Source organism: Rattus rattus, chromosome 11, assembly GCF_011064425.1.
Source record: "Rattus rattus isolate New Zealand chromosome 11, Rrattus_CSIRO_v1, whole genome shotgun sequence".
In the NCBI taxonomy this organism is placed as follows: Eukaryota; Metazoa; Chordata; class Mammalia; order Rodentia; family Muridae; genus Rattus; species Rattus rattus.
This window is the reverse complement of record NC_046164.1, coordinates 96,928,426-96,949,313: the sequence shown is the minus strand read 5'-3', so window position 1 is coordinate 96,949,313 and position 20,888 is coordinate 96,928,426. Positions and strand designations below refer to the sequence as shown.

General features: G+C 43.5%; 1 pseudogene; it reads left to right on the top strand.

Moving 5' to 3' along the window:
• The first annotated feature begins 3,396 nt into the window (after window positions 1-3,396).
• Window positions 3,397-19,868, top strand: LOC116912059 (annotated as a pseudogene).
• Window positions 19,869-20,888: the final 1,020 nt, after the last annotated feature.

Below are 20,888 nucleotides of genomic sequence, written 5' to 3'. Positions count from 1 at the left end.
CCATTCTTTCCCTCATTATAGAGCTTGACTATCACTGACTGTGTTCAGGACACTGTCTGAAAATTGCTCATTCCCTGAACTGTCCTAACTCAAAAGGACCATGTCTTCTACCATTTCTGTGCTTCCCTTTAATTAGAAAGTTCTAGGGCAGTAATTTTATGCCCTGATGTATGTTGAAATTACCTGGCATGTTAGTTTAGGTTCTATTTCTGTGAAGAGACACCATGACCATGGCAACTCTTATAAAGAAAAATATTTAATTGGGGCCGGCTTACGATTCAGAGGTTTAGTCCATTAGCATCATGGCAAGGAATTGTGGCATGCAGGTAGACATGGTACCGGAGAAGGAGCTGAGAGATCTACATCTTGATCCTCAGGCAATAGGAAGGACTGTGGGCCATTGGGCCTGGCTTGAGCTTTGGAGACCTCAAAGCTCACTCTCAGTGACACACTTCCTCCAACAAGTCCATACCTACTCTAACAAGGCCACATCTCCTAATAGTGCCACCCCCTATGGGCCAAGCATTCAAATACATGAGTCTATGGGGGGCCATTCCTATTCAAACCACCACATCTATACTTATTTTTCCCCAACACACTAATGTTTAGATCTTGCTCTAAGCACAGAACTCTCAAATATATTTTATATACTAACAGCATTACTCAACAATTTGCTAAAATGCAAGATTTTGAACTCACCTCAGACCTACTGAAGTAGATATTTTGAGGGTGTGGCTAGCAATTGTATTTTAACAGCCCTCTTGGTGGTTTAGATCTTCATTAAAGTTTAAGGATGCTTGGTTTACAGCCAAACATTAGGCAGAGTTCACAGAGTCTTTCAGAAGATTTTCAGTTGGGGTGGAGTGTAGGATTGAGGGAGTGGGAGGTGTCAAGAAGACCTACAGAGCCAAGTAACTTGGGCCCATGGGTGATCACAGAGACTGAACAACCAACCAAAGAGCATGTATGCATATGCATGGGCTAGACCTAGGCCTCCTACACATATGTAGTAGATGTGTAGCTTGTTTTTATGTGGATCCCCCAACAATTGGAGCAGGGGCTGTCTCTGACTTGAACTCTGTTGTCTACCTTTGGATCCTTTCCCCTAGCTAAGCTGCCTTGTCTCTCCTCAGTGAGAGAGAACGTGCTTAGTTCTGATGGGACTTTGATGTCCCAGGGTGCTTTGGTACCTAGAGAGGGCCTCTCACTCCTCAGAGGTGAAGGGGAGGGGGAAATAGGAGAAGGGGGTGGGAAGGGCTGCAATCAGGATGTAAGTAGAATAAATAAATAGATAAATAAATAAACAAATGAAAAAAGAATGCTTGGCTTAGGCAAATTACATGAGAATGCTGGAGGTGAAGCACAAATAGGTATACTGCTTTGTGTGCTTCTAATGCACAGTCAGTCTCCAGAATACTGCTTTGGACAGAAGCCCCAGGAAACTTGAAAGACTTCTTAGTTGACTGGGCTTTCATTCTTCACACCTAGTTATGTCTCACCTTCTGGTCTCTTTCCACAAAAGATTGGCAATAATCCAACAGATTTTAGACTAACTCTGGGGCTTATTTCTGTCCTTAGTTTGACTTCATCTTTAGATGCATTACTTATTTGTAAATAGTCATGGAAGTAGACAGCCAAGGCTCACAGCAGATGCTCTCAGGGACTTTCCCCCTAAGAACTACTCAGGAATGCATTACAAATGGAAAAATAGAAAAAAAATTTGGATTCCTATTTTAGAGCAGAAGTCTTGGCTATATATTAGAGTAAGCTTTTTAAAACTCCTGGTGCCCAGACCATACTCCAGACCAATAAAATAACCTCTGGGGTAGGGCCCAGACACTAATGTATTCTAAAGCTCCCAGGTGCCTGCAGTTGGCTGAAAATCATGCTCTAGCAGAACCTGGAGTGGGAACCTGATCTAGAGTAAGAGATGGGAAAATTCCTGAATGGCATGGAATATCTCATGACAGCCAGCCATTAGCTTCACATACATGTGTTTGTCTTCTATGCTTTAAAAAAAATACCTTCTTCTCTACACAGACAGGCATGACCCCACTCACACTTAGGTAACATGAGAAAAGGAAGAAAACGCTATGAAAGAGTATGGCAGAGCCTGACAGCTGATTGTCTCGGTGAATCGCTGAAAGTTGATTGTACTTTTTATCTAATTACCTTTGAGTGAATTTTTCTTTTAAAAAATCTGGCCATATATATTTCAAATTTTGTAGATTCATATAACTAAGAAACAAATTAGGGACTTAGCCAAGTAGTATTCAAGAAGCTACAACCTCTCCGGAAGGGGTTGGGGAGACTCAGACTCTGTTTGGTCTTATAGACTTTGGACCCCGTGTGAATTGGCAGAGTTACCAGGTAACTTCTTAGTTCTGCCCACAGAAGGGGCAAGTGGTCTGTCTACTGATTGTTCTTCTTTGTGTTCGTGGACTTGGACTGACGAAATTTTTGGACATAGGACAGAAACTTTCTACCACCCCTCTGGGTCTGGTCCTTGAGCATTAGAATGAGGCCCAGGGATGTGCACACAACTTGTCAGTAGATATAAAGAAAAAGAAACACCAGACCTGGTGCATGTCCGAATGGCCAGTTTTTGGGGTCAATTGGCCCCAGGAAGGGACATTCAATCTTCCCATAACCATGGTAGTCAAACGTAAGATCTGCTGGTCACCCAGATTAGGTCCTCTGTATAATTATCTGGAAAAAGCTTATAACTAAACCCCTGTCTCCAGCTTAGGTTAGTCCTTTTCTGTCTAGCAGGGCTCTGACTTTCATGACTCAGTCTGAGCCGCTGGCTGGGTCAGGGAAGAAGACAAGTTCTCCAGGAATCAGGAACTACTTATCTCCTCCTCCTTGATCCTCCTTCCCTGTACCAGCCCCCCTCCTTGTCCCGAATGCACCACTGGAGCCCCAAGCAGAGGCTGAGGCTCTACTGGCCCTGGCCCCGGCCCCTGCACCCCTTTATCTGTGCCTTCCCAGAGGAAGACACAGGTCCTGCCATGGGGACGTGGAGCCATAGAACTATGTCCCCTGACACCACTGTGGCCCTCTCCCTGTGGGTCTTTGGGCCTGTAGATGCAACAGGGAATCAGGCCATGCAATACTGGCCCCTTTCCACCTCTGATCTCTATAACTGGGAAGCTCAGCACGTGCCCTTTTCAGATAACCCTAAGGGCCTCACTAATCCAATAGAATCCATTCTTTTTACATATCAGCCTACTTGGGATGACTGTCAGCAGCTCTTGCAGGTCCTCTTTACCACTGAAAAGAAGGGACGAATTCTCTGAGAAGCCAGGAAAAACGTCTCAGGAGATAATGAGGTTCTGCCCCTGAATCCTGACATAGATGAGGGATTTCCCCTCAGGAGGCCTGACTAGGACTACAATGCAGCAGCAGGTAAGGAGCACCTGAAGTTCTACCACTAGGCCCTGTTGGCAGGTCTCAAGGGTGTAGCGAAGCAACCCACTAATCTGACTAAGGTGTGAGAGGTGCAGCAGGGCCCTGATGAGATGCCTTCAGCCTTCCTAGAATGACCTATGGAGGCTTTCTGCCAATATCCACCCTATGATCATAGTGCTGAGGAACATAAGGCCACACTGAATATAGCGTTTATAGATCAGGCTGTGAAGAACATAAAGAGGAAGCTCTAGAAGCTAGACAGCTTACAAGATAAGTCTTTGAGGGAGCTAGTGCAGGTAGCTGAGAAAGTCTACCACAATAGGGAAACAGAAGAAGAAAAGGAAGAGAGAAAGCAGAAACAGAAAGAGGCAAAGGAAAGGGAACTGCAAAGAGAAGACAGGAAGTTAGAAAAAAATCCCAACAGCAGTGGTTAGAGAGAACAGGAGAGGTCCCGAGCCTCCACCTCAAGTATGGAGACAGAGAGCTCCACGTGAGAAAGACCAGTGTGCCTATGGCAAAGAACATGACCACTGGGCTAGAAATTGTCCCAACAAGAAAAAGCAGAAAGAGGGGACTTGAAGGAAGGAAAATGGTTCACAGGCCCAAAGAGTCTTAGCTCTGGGAGAAGAGAGTGACTGAAGGGGACAGAGTTTGGAGCCCCTCCCCGAACCCAGGGTAACTCTGAAAGTGGAGGGAAAACCCACCCAATTTCTGGTGGACACAGGGGTCAACACTCTGTCCTCCTCCAAATGGAGGGGCTCCTCTCCAAGAAAAAGTCTTGGGTCCAAGGAGCCACATGGACTAAACAATATTCGTGGATTACCCGAAGATCTGTTGATCTAGGTGGGGACTGGGTATCCCACTCTTTCATGGTCATACTTGAGTGTCCCTACCCCCTCCTTGGTGGAGATCTACTTACTAAAATGGGTGCTAAGATCCCGAAGGGCTCTACCATAACAGGCTTCAAGGGGAAACCTATACAGGTTCTGACCATGAGATTGGGAGATGAATATAAACTGTTTGAGAATATCAAGGAAACACTCCAAAACAGGGACTGGTGGCCCCAAAAGTATCCCTAGGCCTGGGCTGAAACAGCAGGCATGGAGAAAGCTACTAACCAACCCCCATCCATGTAGAGCTGAAGGACATGGCTACCCCAATATCCGTGTGCCAGTGCCCCATGTCTTAGGAGGTTCTGGAGGGGATTTGGCCTCACATTAATAGGCTCCTGGACTTGGGGATCCTGTGGAAGTGCCATGGAACACACTTCTTTTGCCCATCAAGAAACCTGGTACCCACAACTATCTCCTGGCTCAGGGACCTGTGTGACGTAAATTGGAGAACGGCTGACATACACCCCACAGTTCCTCATCCTTATATCCTGCTGAGTTCATTACCACCTACCAGTACCTAGTACACAGTTTTGGACCTAAAAGATGGCTTCTTCTGTCTAACCTTGACTCCCCCAAACCAGGAGTACTTTGCTTTTGAGCGGAAAGAGCCTGAGATGGGGATCCCAGGACAGCCCGCCTGGACCAGGCTGCCACAAGGATTCAAGAACTTGCTAACTCTCTCCAATGAGGCCCTACATCCATCTATCATGAGTTTAACTCACAGGTGACCCTTTTCAGTATATGGATGACCTTTTAATTGCAGTAGAGAGGGAAGAAGACTGTCTCAGGGGAACTAAGCAGCTGCTGATAGAGCTGAGCAAGCTGGGCTATCAAGCCTCTGTCAAAAAAGCACAAATCTGTCAGTACAAGGTTGAGCTCCCTGGGGTACCTGTTAGAAGATGGGAGGTGCTGGTTATCAGAGGCTAGGAAGGAAACCATCCTTCATATCCTTGCCCCAAAGGCCCTGAACAAGTGCAAGAATTTTTTGGGAACTGCTGGTTTTTGTAAGTTATGGATTCCCAGGTTTGCCAAACTAGTGGCTCCCTCTACCCCTTTACTAAGACTGGACAACCATTTTACTGGGGTGAGGAGGAACAACAGGCATTTGATGCCATTAAAAGGGCTCATTTGGCACCTGTCCTCATGCTGCCTGACATTAGTACTCCTATTCATATCTTTGTGGCTGAGAACTGAGGAATGGCTAAGGGAGTGCTGACCTAACTGTTGAGCAAATGGAAACAACCCATTGTTTACCTGTTAAAGAAACCAGACCCAGTAGGGGCTGGATGGCCTGCCTGCCTGAGGATAATAGTGGCGGTGGCAGTTCTGGTCAAGGACACAGATAAGCTGACCATGGGACAGGACTTGACCATGACAGTCCTCCATGCCCTCAAGAATGTGGTGCACCAGCCCCTTGACTGGTGGTTCACTAACAACTGTATGACCCACTACCCAGGATGGGTGGAGGCCTTCCCCACCCAACAGGAGATCACCATGGTGGTGGAAAAGAAGATACTAGAAGAGATTTTTTTCCAGGTTTGGAGCACCTAAGGTAATTAGATCAGATAATGGGCCTGCCTTTGTATCTCGGGTAAGTCAGGGACTTGCTAAGATATTAGGGACTAATTGGAAACTCCACCGTGCATATCTTCCCCAGAGTTCAGGATAGGTAGAAAGGATAAAAAGAATACTAAACGAGACCTTGACAAAGTTGACCTTAGAGACTGGCTATGACTGGGTGGTGCTCCTACCCTTGGCCCTGTTCAGAGCCCGGAACACCCCTTATCAACTCTATTTGATGCCCTTTGAGATTCTCTATGGGGCCCCACTCTGTTGGTAGCTTCTGGACCTGACCTTGAGATTACCAACTGAGGTGATCATGAACTTATAAAGAGGCTGATAGCCCTTCAGACAGTTCAGAGGGAGATCTAGTCCAATTTGTCTGTTGTTTATGCTCCAAGGACCACTGAAGTACCCCATCAGTTTCAAACCAGAGACACTATATACAACCACTGACACCGGTCACAGACTAAAGAAACTTGTTGGAAGGGCCCCTACATAGTCCTAACCATGCCAACAGCCATAAAGTTGGATGGATTTGCAGCCTGGATACATGCTTCTCATGTAAAGCCAGTTACCTGCCTGCCCCCCTTTGACCATCCCTCTTGGAACAGAGATTGGAGAGTTTCCCACACAAAGAACCCTCTAAAGATCAAGCTTACTTGAGGGCCTATAAAAAATGGAACTCCTTCTCTTGCCAAAAATCATCCTGATCCTGATCTTGCTCCCATTGGAGAGGCTGACCAGAGGGACAAGCCCCCACCAGCCAGCCAAGCTGACCTGGAGCATAGCTTTGACCCTCAAGGGAGATGAGGTAGCCACAGTGACTGAGAATCACCTCAACCCCCTACATGGTGGCCAACACTTGTCTTTGACCTATGTCAACTGGCTGTGGGACTAGTCTCTTGGGATATACCCATGACCAACAGGACTAGGTTAGTCGGCCTTCCTGTGCTCTTAGATACACCAAGGGCAATCCAGGGTCTGGGAGATCAGAGGCTTGGCTGCAGCCAATCCAACACCCGTGCTGCCTTCATACTACCTAGGTCTATGTCTGCCCCCAGGGGAGAACAGCACAGGTGTGTGTGTGTGGGTGGATGGATTGGGGCTGACTCCTTCTACTGCAGCAGTTGGGAATGTGAAACCACTGGAGATACTTACTGGGGCGCATTCTTCTCCTGGGACTTGATTACAGTAAGGAGGAACCTGAGGCCACTAACTGCAAACCAGATCTAACAACCTCTCCCTGTGAATCTGGGGCATGCAACCCCCTATTCTTAGACTTCACTGAACCAGGGAAGCAGGTTAATACTAGCTGGCTCAAGGGAAAAACCTGGGGGCTTAGACTCTATAAACATGGGTATGATGATGGGTTCCTTTTCACTATCCAACTCAGGATAGAAGTTCCCACTGCTTCAGTAGGACCTAACAAAGAAATGGCCATCAAAAACACCAGAGCCCTCCCTTCTGATGACTCAGTTAGCTCATACAATCACCCCCTACACTTTAGAGATTCCTATCCTATATCCACCTAACCCCTTGACTGATCTCATCAAGAAAACCTTCCGAGTGCTAAATGAATCTAACCCAGGGGCTACTAACTCCTGCTGGCTCTGCTATAATATAGCACCCCCTTATTACAAGGGTATTGCATTTACCTCCTCAAATATCACCCTGTTTAATTCATCATCTTCCTGCATGTGGGCCCAGAAAGCAAGAATGGGTCTTACCGTGCAGGCAGTGAAGGGACCTGGGCTCTGCCTAGGACAGGTCCCACTGTCTCACCAGTCTTTGTGCAACTCTATCTATTCCCCAAGTGACTGCGTTTCATACATTATACCACCCCAAAATGGACTGTGGGCTTGCTCCATGAACCTCGAGCTCTGTGTTCACACACAAGTATTGAACCTGACAAGAGATTTCTGTGTCCTAGGACAGTTAGTCCCAAGGCTAATATACCACCCTTTTGAAGAAATGTTAGATAGATGGGACAGAGGCCACCAAGTCAAAAGAGAGCCTGTAGCTACTGGATCTGGGTCTGGGTGCAGCAGGTGTGGACACTGGAACTACCTCCTTAGTATTCCAGGGATGGGGATATCAAGAACTCAGGGTAGCTATAGGTGCAGATATTGAAAGAATTGAGACTTCCATCTCCCATTTACAAGAGTCATTGACCTTTCTCTCTGAGGTGGTCTTGCAGAACTGACACAGTCTAGAGCTCTTGTTCCTCCAGTAAGAATGTGCAGCCCTCCAGGAAGAATGCTGTTTTTACATAGATCACTCAGGGGTAGTTAAAGATTCCATGGCCAAAGTTAGAGAAGGACTTGCCAAGGGAAAAAGAGAAAGAGAATAAGTTCAAGGGTGGTTTGAGTCTTGGTTCAATACCTCCCCCTGTCTTACCACCTTCATTTCTACCTTGCTAGGACCCTTGATGATTATACATTTACTTTTAACTTTTGACCCCTGCATTTTAAACTGCGTATTAGCTTTCATAAAAGAATGAATAAACACAGTTCAGTTAATGATCTAAAAACAACAATACATGCAGCTGGAAGCAGAAAATCAGGACTATGAGCTAGAGGACTACAGGCTCCAGGATTGAAGCTATGCTAAAAGAAAAGGGGGAACTGAAAGAGTCAGAGTTGGGGGTCAGTCTAAGGCCAGTGAAAGATTCCACCACAAACCTCTGAGCACTAAGACCCCTTCCTTCCAGGTAGGGTAGAGCTAGCCTAGTTCCTAGAAAAACTACAAGCCAACTGTCCAATAAAGTCACTTGTGATCCTCAACAGACCCTCTTTGAAAAGTCCTGAACAGTCCACTGACCACAAATCAGTTTAAAGATCACTTCGGTCCACCAAGAGTACCTTGCCCAGTTACTGTTGCTTGAATTCTGCCCTTACCAAATGTATATAATCCCGTTAGAGTCTGCTCAGGGTCATCACCCTTTTGAAGCAGGGTGGCCCCAATGCTCTGGGACAATAAAACTGCTCTTGTTTTTGCTTTGATCACCATCTCCGTGAATCTCATTCAAGGGTCCGGGTAGAGGTACAACCTGAACCTGACACCACAAAAGTCTCAGAATGAAATAGGGGGAAATCTTCATGGGCTTGAACTTGGCAATGCATTCTTAACTATGACACTAAATGCACAAACAATAACAGCAGACTAAATCTCATCACACTGTAAAGTGTTATATATTAAAGAAGAATGCCTGGGTGGGAGAAATATTAGTAAATCATTTATATAAAAAATCCACTATTATAAACTATACACAAAATTCCTATAACAAACAACTACTCACATCAGTCATATTTGAAGCAGTTAATAGTTTGTGTTGAGCTACAGAGAGAGAATATCCAACCCTCACAGCACACTCTGAGAGGCACCTGCTCAAAGCCTACTCAGAAATGTGTTCATTGAATTCACACATCAAAGCATACACAGCAAATGTAGATCTGAGTGTGAGGTGTTGGAGCAGTGGAAGTGAAATGTTTAAAAAGGTCTTGCTCCAGCTTATCTCTTTTACTTACAAGAGTTATCAGTGACTGCTGAAGGCCTTCAAGTCCACAGAACCCAGGGAAGGATTGAGACCTCAGATAACAGAGTAGGGTGATCTTGTGTGACTGACCATTGTCTTAAATCTGTTTTCTGTTGCTATACCAAAATGCAGGAGTCTGGGAACTTTATAAGCTCACTATTCTGAATGGATAAGAGTGGCACTGGTATTGGCTTTGGTAAAGTTTCTGTTGGATTGTAAGACCAATCCACACCAAAGTGCAGGGGTACTTACTTCAAGATACCCGTGACTGAGACACTGAGAAACAAATCAATGCAAACACAAAGGTTTATTTTTCGGCACATCAGTGTCAACCCTCAATCAGTTCCTTGAAGCAAGTGACTAGAAGGTGACTCTGAATGGCTATTACAAGCAGTTTTTATACATTTTAGGGGCACAGGTTACCTCAGCAAGGTTACAATTCAAATGTATTGACTATTAACCTTTAAATCTATTGGCTAGCAAACATCAGTCAGTACATTCTGAGAATTTTCTACTCAAGAATGCTCCTGTGGGTGAAGAATGGAACCTGGCTTAGCCTTGACCCAAGGTAGATGGGTGTAAGGCCGGCAAAAGCCCCTAGAGTCCTTCATGATAAGGGATGAAATCATGCAGGGTAGGAATGGGAACTCTGGGAGGGAAGCCAGAGCTCTGAAAACAAGCCAGGTTCTGAGAAAATTCTATTAATTCTTTCTAATGATAGTGGTCCAGTGACTTACCGTCCATGAGACCAACTCCTGAGAGATCTTACCACCTTTCACTCTGGGGACCAAGTGTCCATCACATGAAACTTTGGGGTACAAAACACAACTGAGCAATAGTGCCCATTCTGACCTACATTGGTGTAGTCATGGGTAAAATAATCTCAAATAGCTCTTTACTGATGTTTGTGGATGTAAAGCGTGGATTGTGTACAGATAATGGGGGTCAATGAACATTGCAAGTAGGGAAGTCCCTTGAAATCATCAACTATGCAATATCCAGGGGGAAATGTTTTGTGGGGAGGAGGGAGCTAGATATACCTGCTGCTCTGAGATGGAAGCAGAAGCATAGACTAGGGAAAATACAAACTCCTCCCTATTTCCATGCACATCCATGGTGTTAGATGCTGTCTGGCTTTTCCCTTGCTTCTGAGTCACAAGCTTCTCAGCCTCAGGGCAGCAGGCCTGGCTCCTTATCATCTTTTGGGAATTGTGCACAAGAGACTGGATTTGAGTTTGGGGTGTTGTTGTACCAGGCAGGGTACCAGTGACAGAACAAATTTTGTACATGGTTGCTCCATAAGCTGCGGGCAGGGCACAGTCACCCACAGTGACAAATTATCTTCTTACTGCTCACTCTTGGTTTTGAGGACCCCACCAGAATGGGTGAGCTAAAGGGTATTTCTCTGGTTTTCCTGCTCATGGTCCCTCTAGAGAAAAGAAGTGACAACACACTCCCCCTCCCCCAGCAGCCAACACACACACACACACACACACACACACACACACACACACACCACTTAATTCTCAGATACTGGAACTATGAGTAGAACTCCTACCTCCTTATTCAGCCTATGTCCTGATGCCCCTTGGGACTACCCACAGCAAGGCATAAATCCTAAAGGACATGTGGGAAGGGGTCTTACAGTGGCCATTGGAGTCCTGCTGATTATATCTGTAGACACCTAGACTAAATTATGGTGCTTCTGGACAGCGTTGGTGTTGCTTCTTGTAGTCACAGTGGACCAGCAAACCTGAATGAACCCTCATCATGACAGTCTTGTGTCCCTTTTGTCCCAGTCGGTGCAAACTTTGGTAGGTCCTGATAAGTTTTACAAATCCATCCACCTCTTGAAAACTTTACTTGCATACTAGAGAGATATGTATAAATTACCTCACATCTGAAATCTATCCTCTTCAGCTAGCTATGCAAGTACCAAGTGTTTCCCAATTCCTAGGTCATCCCAGGCTCAGAAAATTCTCTTGTCCTGTGGGTTACTTCTAAATTCTCTCCCACAGGTTCTCTTATGTCTGAGTGGACAGCATCAGAGGACTGATAGTGTCTTGGTCTCCTCAGAGTAATAAATATGAACTTAATTTCACCTTGTTGTGAGTAACATGGAGTCTGAATACAAAATGACTACTGTTATGTTAAAAGAAGTAGACCTCAACAAAAACAAAATAATCCTAGGCTGTCAAGTAGGGCTCAGTGAGTAAGGGTGTTTGCTGCTAAGCCTAATGACCTGAGTTCAATTTTTGAAACTTACATGGTGGAGAGAACTGACTTTTTGAAAGTTGTCCTTTGACCTTGACAAGCATGGCTTGATATGCAAATAATATAAGTCTTGAAGTGAGTCTTAACTACCAGAAGACACGCCCCCCCAAGTGAGACATGAGAACAGAGTTCGATGCAAATGTAAGAGGTTTATTTCCCAGCATGTTGGGGTCGACCTTCAATCAGTCCCACAAGGAGAGTGAATAGAAGGCGACCATGAATGGCTATAACAAGCATTTTTTATACTTTTTAGGGGTACAAGTTATATCAGCAAGGTTACAGTTTAAACTTATTGACCTAATTTTAAACTTAGGTTACAGTTTAAGCTTATTGGCTAAGCATATTGACCTTTGAATCTACTGGTTAGCAAGAACATGGCATGCATTCGAACTCTATCTGAGACCAGAGGGTCAGGTGACTATCAGTCAGTACATTCTGCAGTTTTTCCAAGAATGTCGCTGCTCCTCCTGAAAACTGTGGGTAGAGAATGGAACTTGGCCTAGCCTTGACCTGAGGCAGAAAGCTGATCTTGGCTTAATCTTGACCTAAGGTGGTGAGTTTAAGGCTGGCAAAAGCCCCTAGGGTCCTTCACAGGAACCCATAACCTACCTTCTTTCTAACAGGCCAAGCTTCTTAATAGCTCTTATATTTTAGTAAGAATGAGGGTCCTTCACATACACAATAAATAAATGTAAGTGTAAAATAATTAAAGTTTAAAGAAATCAATGTTATCAACATTGCAAAATGACTACAATATTCATGAAAATCTAATTCCAGACAACAAAGTATCTCATCAATGCTCAGGACAATGCTGTCAAGGTGCTGACAGGCCAAAGATGCATTTCATATTTCCTACCAATCAGCCAGCAGCAGCCATCTTGCCCACTGACCCTCGCTTTTCTGCAGTCCACAGAGCTCTTCCATTTCACCAGGAATGCTTCTTATCAAGGACCAGCTTCAGCTTGGAAGGGGTTCTGAGAGAAGGGGTATTTGAGAGCAGTGAGACAAACAAGCCAAAGTCAAATTGTGGGGCCAAACTATAGCCTATGTTATCTAGATTTTGCTTTCTTTAGAGATTTCCAGACAGCTCTCTATTGTTCTACTTGAGATGGTTCTCCAAGCAGTCCTCTCTAAATTCTAAAAATTCTCTGGATAGCTCCTCTTTTGCAGATCATAAGCCCAGTCTTTATTTTACTTCAGGTTCCCTTTTGGTAGTCCTATGAAGCAGCACCCCATGACCCCCAACCCTTTGCTTCTTAGGAGACAGCAAGCACATTTCTTTTTAACATTGCAAGAGTATTCACAAGATTTGCCTGCCTCTGTTAAGCACAGATGATAAGCTAGCTGAGTGGGACCCTGCCCTAAAATTACCATTTCTATCACACCTGGACTAACTTTGTTCTGTCCCAGGCAGACTTGAACTCAGGAATATGTCTGCCTTTGTAAGCATAATAAAACATAGCTGGGTGGCATCTTCTGAGATCATTACTCCCTAAATCTCCTTATCTCCTTCCTTAGTAACAGCACTACATGTTCCAAACGACTGAATCTGTTCAGCCCATGAATACATTTTTTCATTCTTTAAAATCTACAAATAGAATTGTTAAGTAATTCTATGTTTCATAGAATTCTAAGTTTTCAAAGACACCCCCCCCAAAAAAAAAACCTGTCTTCTACAGTATCTCCACCATTCTACATTTCTACCACAAATTTATGAGGATTCCAAGTTCCCTCATCAACTCTTACTTTTCCATTAAAAAGCTAGTGAGAGGTGGATTAGCACTTAAGAGCACCAGCTGCTCTTCCAGAGGATGGGTTTGATACCCATATCCACTTGATGGGTCACAACCACCTGTAACACTAGTTGTAAGGGGTCCAATGCACTCTTCTGGCCTCTGAGGGCACCAGGCATGCACATGGTACAAAAGCACACAGGTAGGTAAAAGACCCATACACATGAAATAAAACGTTTTGTTTTTAAGCTACAGTTAATCCTGTGAGTGTGAAATAATGTCATCATGGTTTGAATTGTGTATCCTTACTGACTGATGATATTGGATATCTTTGTAGGTGTTTGTGTGTATCTTCTTTGGAGAAATATGTATTTAAGTCCTTTGCCCATTTTTAAACTATTTGTCTATCCCTGAAGACAAAGGACCATGCATTCTAGTAGTTGTTTTATAATACTGAATTTTTGGGGATAGAGTAACATGTTTACCTGTGGCCAAGTCTAGAGCCACACTGCATGCATCAAATCTCAAATACTGAGTGGAGGTTCTTTTGGTCTGCATGTCACTCCTTGGCTGAAACAGCTCATATTTTTTGCTGGAGGGACTCAATGTAAGAAATAACCTTGAATATCTTGTTTGGACCTGCACTCATTGGTCCAATCACAACCCTTGCTACATTGCCTGCACACCCTAGAAACCTAGGCCATCTTTCTGGTTTATATTTATATAAATATTAATATATTTATATTTAGAAAAACAATTGTCCTTAGAAATGTCTTGTTCACAATTTTGTTGCAAATGACCACATTTCCCACAACTGAAGCACTGGACATTTTGATATTGGAGACTTCTAGCTATAGTTTGACCCATTATGTTAATATGATACAATTTATAACCAAATATCAATCCTATCCATTATTCCCTTGACCATAGAGGCCTCTCACACCTTTAATGACCTAATAACTTTTTTACATTGGTATTTGCATTTTCAGAAGCCTTCAAAGTCTCTATCAACACCTGTCTTGCCTTAGGCTCTGGTATGGTTTTGTTCACTTCTAAAACAAATCTTTGTTTAAAAAAAAAAAATCAGTGAAGGATTCTCCAGAACCTTCTATAATCTTTATAAATGAGGTAGATGTTTTTTCAGGCTCCTTGACTTTGTCCCAAGCTCTTAAAGCTGCTAAGTGATATTGTTCTACAGTAATGCCATCAAGTTGAATCTGTTCTTGTATATCAGAGTACCGCCCTTGACCCAGCAACTGGTCTTTTATCATATTCATTTCTCTTACTCTGCTTCACTGTTTAGTATTCACAGCTTCTTCCCTCTACCATGTTAAACATTACAACTGGGGACCAGCCTCTGATACAACTGTTACCAATTGCTTCCAGTCTTGGGAATAATTCTATTTTGAATAGCTCAGTATTTAGGATTTGTTTCACACAAGGTGAGTACATTGCATATGAAATTATAGCCTTTTTTAAACTTCATTGGATCTATCATTTCTATAGGACATCCTATCTTGTCATAACTTTGTTTGACATCATTAACAGGCATATGCTGTAAGACTACAGGAAAGCTGAAGGTGATCTTGTAACCCTGGACAACCTCTCCACCCACTATACACCATCTGGAAAGTTTCTAGGACTCCAAATGTCACACTATCACAGAAGCTATCAGCTGAAAAACCACACCTGTCCTAGAGCATGAGGCAAATCATAGTCAGATGCTACATACAGATAGTCCAAAGCAACCCCACATCCCTATGCCTGGGATTAAAGCAAAAACATATTTCTATTATATTTCTGTGTTTTTTTTTTTTTAAAGAATCCAACGTTGGTGCCCACACTGATGTGGTACCGAGAGCCGGGTGTAAACCTGCAAGGTTTAAGAAAAAACACATACTCAGGTCATTCGTGTCACAAGAATGCCAAATCTTTTGTTTTATTCACTGAATATATACCCCCAGTTCCAGGAAGCACAGTGGGAAAACCAGCTTATGCCCTCAGGAACAAAAGACTGAGAACAAAAGACAAGAACAGATTATTGCCCAGGTGTTCCTCCCAGGTGTGTCGCTTCAGGGCCAGGCGTTCCTTTGTTAGGAACAAAAGGCTTCTACATGTATCAGCAGGGTTCAGCAGGGGTCAAACACTGTAGAGGACCCAGGAGGGTCCCACAATCCAAAATTCCAGAACTGTCACTATGTGTTCTCTCTGTCTCTCTGTCTCTCTGTCTCTGTCTCTCTCTGTCTCTCTGTCTGTCTGTCTCTCTCTCTCTCTCACACACACACACACTCAGAGACACATGCATGCATACACACACTCAACAAAACTGAAATGTAATAAAAAAATTTAAGTTTAGAAAAATGTTATCTTATAACCTCTATATGTCCCCCCTTCCCCAAAGAATAGAACTAGAAGCAGCCCTAAGGAAGGAAATGATAGATCTATGTGATATTTTCTTTTTACTATTGTATGTATAATTATGTGTTGAGGCACAGGATGCCATGATGACAGGTCAGAGGACAACTTTGATGAATGTATTCTTTCCTTTTCTCAGAGTCCTCATAACCCTTAAGGAAGTTCTGGGCATCAGATTCTGACCATCAGTCTTATAATACAAACTGGCTACCCATGAGCTATCTCCATGGCTCCTGCAACAAAAGCTTCATGACAGAAAAAGAAATTGAAGATACTAGAAAATAGAAATATTTCCTGTGCTCATCCATTTTGAAAAATTTATAATTTTTTTTATTATTTAAAGTGGTATATAGATTCCTTGTAGTTTCCATCAATATTCCAATTATATTTTTTTATAAAACTAGAAAAAAACTGTAAATTTCATATGTAAACCATAAAGAACTAAATATATGACCTTATATATTTAGCCAAATATATGGCTTAAAAAGCAGTACCATAATATCCATCTCACATAATCCCATGAGCCATCTTAACAAAGACAAACAGAAATGTACACCAACACAGCAGCAGACTGAAAAGTAGACACACACAGCCACTGCCACCAAGGACACCTTTGTAAAGAGATGGCGCTGGGAAAGCTGGATGTCCACTTGTAGATGAACCCTGACTTACAGTTCACATTTGCATAATTACAAATTTTAAAAACCTTAATACAAAATCTGAAACTCTGAGACTTCTAGAGGAGAGCATAGGAAAATCCTTCAAGACAAAACATTCTAGAAAAAGGTCTCTAGTAGCACAGAATATCCTAGAATCAACGAATACGTTTAAATGAAATTAAAATGCTTCTACACAGCAAAGGATCAGCATTTCGATTGTTATTCCCCTTCCCGGGCCAACATCCCCCTAACTCCTCCCCCTCCCCTTCTATACGGGTGTTCCCCTCCCCATCCTCCCCCCATTGCCGCCCTCCCCCCAACAGTCTAGTTCACTGGGGGGTTCAGTCTTGGCAGGACCAAGGGCTTCCCCCTCCACTGGTGCTCTTACTAGGATATTCATTGCTACCTATGAGGTTGGAGCCCAGGGTCAGTCCATGTATAGTCTTTGTGTAGTGGCTTAGTCCCTGGTTGGTTGGCATTGTTCATATGGGGTCTCAAGCCCCTTCAAGCTCTTCCAGTTCTTTCTCTGATTCCTTCAACGGGGGTCCCATTCTCAGTTCAGTGGTTTGCTGCTGTCATTTGCCTATGTATTTGTTGTACAGAATGGCTATTATTAAGAAAACAAATGGCAATATATATTGATGAGGATGTCTGGGAAAGAGAGCATACACTCAGCCACTATGCATGCAGCATGGAGATTCCTCAAAAACCTCAAAATGACCTGCTCTATGACCAAGCATACCACTCCCGGTATATACACAAAGGACTCTGAGTCAACATTCCACAGAGAAACACACATGGACATCCATGTGCATTGCTGTACTACTCATAGTATTCAGGAAATGAGCTAGCCTAGATGTCCATCAATAGATGAATAGATAAAAAGATTTGGTATATGTACACAATAGAATTTTCATCTATAAAGGAATTGAAGTTGTGGCAGCTGGAAGAAGACAGATGGGTTAGATATCATTATGTTAAATGAAACAAGTCGAACTCAGGAGAACAAATGCCACTTGACTTCCTTCACGTACAGACTTTCAAGGAAGGGGTTGGGTGGTAGCCGAACACGTGTGACAGGAAAGGAGGAGTATTTGGGAGGTAAGGACCACCAGCAAGGAGCGGAGGACAGGGAGGAGACACGGTGGATGTGGAATAAGAAGTATAATTACACACAAGCACAAAAATGCTACAATGAAACCTTTACTTCCTATGCTAACTTAAAATTGATTTAAAAATTAATTATATGCTGACAATGGTTGGAAAGAAAAAACATTTAAATATATTTAAAACCATTTCTCTTCTGCTTTATCCCTGCCTTCAAAATAAGATGGCAAAATACAGTTCTATCCCTGCTCTAAAATGACCTGATGGGCATATAGCTTATTTATTCAGTCAGTAAATGTTTAATAACCATGTAGTGTGTGTCAATCATTATATAACTCAGGTACAGTGGCTTCTGCCCCACAGTGAGTCGCAATGTAAAGAAAGGCCTTGGAGTCTGACTGGCGACAGATATCAGTCTCAATGTTATTTTTCAGCCATGCCAATGGGTCTTCCTATGCACAGGCCTACACTATTTCTCCTGTTTGAGAACAAATTGTGAAGTTTTTCACCAGCTACAGTGATCTTTGTGTTTTCCTTTACTGTGAATGCTTGGGGTGGCAGGGCTAGAGACTGAACCCAGGGCCTTGGGCATGCTGGACAACTGCTTTGCTCTTGACCCACATGAAGGGCTTCACTTTGGGGTTGATTCTAGATGTAGACAGGTAGGACTTAAGTGAAGAGATGCATGGGGTAGCACTACCTCATTCTCACTTCTGGATTCTTCACCAGGGCTCAAGCCAGAAGTCATCTAGACTCAGGCCCCACATGCAAACCTTTTCATTTCTTCCCTTAGTCTCAAATTCCTCTCTTTTCCCTTTCCATTGTCATTAAGTTTAGGCAATTTTTTTCTTGTTTTTCCAGGTTGCTGTAACCTCTTGTAGTACATCAAGGCTGTCATCACAAAGTTAAAAAAAAAGTTTAATTTAAGAAACAGAAATTAATTTCTCACCATCAAAAAATAGCCATCAGAGGATGATGGTTCAATCCTAGCATTAAAAAGGCACAGTCAGGTGTATCTATGAGTTCCAGGACACCCAGGACTATACAGAGAAACCCTGTCTTGAAAATAAATGAATAAATAAATAAATACATACATACATACATACATACATACCACCTTATAAATTTGAATATTCATTATAATCAGAACCATGTAGAATAGTTATTATAATCATAGGTATGTAAAATGAATCTATTACGACAATAATTATAAATGAGTATTTAAAGTTCTGGAAAACTTTAAATTCTAACCTGTTTCTGAGAGAGAGAGAGGGAGAAAGAGAGAGAGAATCTGTCGATGGTTTTTCTTTTACTTTGTACTTAGTGGGATCTTTCAATCTATACTTTCCAAATTTCTTCCTCAGTAAATAGGTGTTACTACTAGAAGTGTAGAAACCCAGAAATAGAGATTGGTGGCAGAGGAGGTTTTGTGGTAGATGGTGGAGGTTGAGGTGGTAACCTCAGGGGCCAAGGAGGTGAAGGAGGAGGTGGCTGAGGAGGAGGCTTCCAAGCTGGGGGCAACCCGGATTGAGGTGACAGCTGGGGAGGCAAGAGAGGAAACCAGTCAGGGAAGAGCAGTGATGGTGGAACTGAATTTTCATGAGAGTGTTTTTATCCCTTGCAGAAAGGAGGAAGGAAGCTCTTGTCAAAAACAATCTGGTCCTTGGAGAATCTGTGTATGAAGAGAAGAGAGTCTCTATTTCAGAAGATGACAAAACTGAGTACCAAGCCTAGAACCCCTTTGGCTCCAAGCTGGCAGCAGTAATCCTGGGCAGCATAGACCAGATTTACATCAAGCCAAGTGTGCTCTCAGGCCCTGGGGCAGCCTCAGGCACTGGGGCCTCCCCTGTCTTTAATATGGTCCCAGATGGTCTGGTCTGTGCATTTGAGTTCTCCAACCGTTCAGGCTGCGACCTCATCAACTTGGCTAAGAGGACCAACATTATTTCTGTGACTGAAGGTGCTCAGCACCCACATTAATTAATACTTCATGCTTATTGCAATGGGGGATGTGATCTTGGTCAATGTAGAGCAGCCAGACCAAACCTGGATTGTGGCCTTGAATGCCCCACCTTCCTGGGAATGGAGGACACTTTGTGATCTCAATTAAGGCAAACTGTATTGAGTTCAGAGCCTCAGTGGAAGTTGTATTTGCATCTGAAGAGAAGACACACCGGGAGAACTTGAAGCCTGGGGAGCAGTTGACTCTAGAGCCTTATGAATAAGGCCACACTGTGGTTTAGGTGTGTACAGACCACCTCCCAAGGCAAAGAGCTGAAACTCAGAGCTGTCTGAATTGGAAGAAATGTCCGTTGCTACTGTCGCAGTGGGTTTTTTTTTTTTTTTTTTTTTTGGGGGGGGGGGTTGTTATTGGGCTTTTTTCCCCTATTAAACGAGACTCAGCTGTCAAGAAAAGAAGAAAAAGAAAGAAAGGAAGGAAGGAAGGAAGGAAGGAAGAAAGAAAGAAAGAAAGAAAGAAAGAAAGAAAGAAAGAAAGGAAGGAAGGAAGGAAGGAAGGAAGGAAGGGAAAGAAAGAAAGAAAGAAAGAGGAAAGAGAGGGAGGGAGGAAAGGGAAGGGAAGGGAAGAGAGAGAGAGGGGGGGGGAGAGGGAGGGAGGGAAGGGAAGGGAAAGAGAGAGAGAGGCGGAATGAGGATAAGAACAAATGAGGTCCCTGAATGGGTTTGGCCTCCGGCCTAGATGGAAGTTACCTCACCAGGTCTTTCATGCTTCACTCTTCTAGACTCAGCCCAGACTCCTCTGTGCATGATATTATTTTCTTCCATCATCCAGGCTGCCAGAGAAGTAGGTTGCTCACAGCTCTAGGCTTTCACCATCTGCGTTGAGGATCTTGGAGAGAGTCCTATCTCTCCCTTGTGTCTCTTCACCAGTTCCAAAGAAGGATTCTCAATTGGGTGACATGCTCGGTCCCTAATAGTGTCTGAGGAATGGAGGGTTATGATCAGGTGGATATGTGCTCACATCTGTCCCAGAGGAGATGTTCTAGCACTGGGAGAGAGAAAAGGTCTAGTGCCAGCCAAGTTAAGAAAGACGCACGACATCAGAGCATGCTTTTTTTTTTTTTTCAGAGTACTTTTATTTTTTTACTGTAATTTATTTGGTATTATGAGACAGAATTTCATACTGTAATATGGGCTGGATGGAAACTCCTGGTTATTTTTCTGCCTCAGCTTCCTGAGTGCTGGGATTACAGATGTGAGCCATAGCACCAGCCTACCACAATTCATTGTCATCCTCTACACCCTTGCTCTCCCGCTACATGCAATTCCAAAAGTCCCC